Raw genomic sequence first — 1,978 nt, 5'->3', positions numbered from 1 at the left:
ACTTGGAATCAACGCCAAAAATTCCTATAATACAGAAACCCCCGAAAAGAAACCTAGACCGCGAGTTCCGCTGCCGCAAGCCTCTGTAGCCACCAAAAACCAATCGGGACCCTATTCTGGCACCGTGCTGGAGTGGGAAACCATTACCGGTGGCCATCTTCATCATACCGGTGCTCTCCATGATGAGGAGGGAGTAGTTCATCCTCGGGGCTGAGGGTATGTACCAGTAGCTATGTGTTTGATCTCTCTCTCTCTCTCTCTCGTGTTCTTGATTTGGCACGATCTTGATGTACCACGAGCTTTGTTACTATAGTTGAATCATATGGTGTTTCTCCCCCTCTACCTTCTTGTGATGAATTGAGTTTTACCTTTGAGGTTTCACTATTATCGGATTGAATACTATTATGGATTTGAGAACACTTGATGTATGTCTTGCGTGGGATGCCCGTGGTGACAATGGGGTATTCTATTGATTCACTTGATGTATGTTTTGGCACTCAACTCACGGATTCCTGAGGTGACATTGGGGTAACCTAAGCATAGGGGTTGATGCATGTTTTCGTCCTTGTTTCTCCGCTAGGAATCTTGGGGCACTCTCTGAGGTTCTTTATGTTGGATTGAATATTATGAATCTGAAGTTGTTTGATGCATATCGTATAAATGACCCACGGATACTTGTGGTGACATTGGAGTATCTAGGTGACATTAGGGTTGATTGATGTGTGTCATATGGTGCTATTTTACTACGAACTCTATGGCTGTCTGTGACACTTATAGGAATAGCTCAATGGATTGATCGGAAAGAATAACTTTGAGGTGGTTTCGTACCCTACAAGCAATTTCATCTTATGTTCCCCGCGATAGGAACTTTGGTGTGACTTTTGTCGCACGTTGAGGGATTGCCATATGATCTAATTATGTTATCATCGTTGAGAGAACTTGCACTAGTGAAAGTATGAACCCTAGGCCTTATTTCCTAGCATTGCAATGCCGTTTTTGCTCACTTTTACCATTAGTTACCTTGCTATTTTTATATTTTTAGATTACAAAAACCTATATCTACCATCCATATTGCACTTGTATCACCATCTCTTCGCCGAACTAGTGCACCTATACAATTTACCATTGTATTGGGTGTGTTGGGGACACAAGAAACTCTTTGTTATTTGGTTGTAGGGTTGCTTGAGAGAGACCATCTTCATCCTACGCCTCCCACGGATTGATAAACCTTAGGTCATCCACTTGAGGGAAATTTGCTACTGTCCTACAAAGCTCTGCATTTGGAGCTCCAAACGAAGACACAAAGGAGCTCATGGCAGTGACGAAGCAAGGGGATAGCCGGACATGCTGAGTAGTATTGATTGCATGCATTGGAGGTGGAATAAACTACCCGGTAGCTTGGGCAGGGTAGTACACCGGTCACAAACGTAAACCCACCATCGTGCTGGAAGCCGTGACTTCACATGATCTATGGATTTGGCATTGCTTCTTTGGTTTGCCAAGATCTCTCAATGATACCAATGTTTTGCAGTGATCTCATTTTTTTGCTCAGCTAGTTAGTGGCAAAGCTCCGGTTTGCAACTATACCATTAACGGCCATGACTATACCATGGAGTACTATCTTGCCGACGATATTTATCCTTCATGGTCAACATTTGTGAAGACCATTAGTGACCCCAAAATCAAGAAGCACAATTTTTTTTGCCGAAGCACAAGAAGCTTGCCGAAAGAATATTGAGAGGGCATTTGGTGTGTTGCAAGCTCGGTTTGCCATTGTTCGAGGTCCTGCTCGCTTCTGGAATAAAAACTCCTCTGAAACATCATGACTGCTTGTGTAATTTTACACAACATGATCGTCGAGGATGAAAGGGATTTGGACTTGGAGTACAACTATGACAATGTTGGTAGCCCTGTGAAGCTTGCCAGGGACGTAGATGAGATCAATGCATTTCTTGAGACCTACCAGAAGATCGAGAAC

Source organism: Triticum aestivum, chromosome 7D, assembly GCF_018294505.1.
Source record: "Triticum aestivum cultivar Chinese Spring chromosome 7D, IWGSC CS RefSeq v2.1, whole genome shotgun sequence".
NCBI classification, from domain to species: domain Eukaryota; kingdom Viridiplantae; phylum Streptophyta; class Magnoliopsida; order Poales; family Poaceae; genus Triticum; species Triticum aestivum.
Note: the sequence above shows the minus strand (reverse complement) of the source record.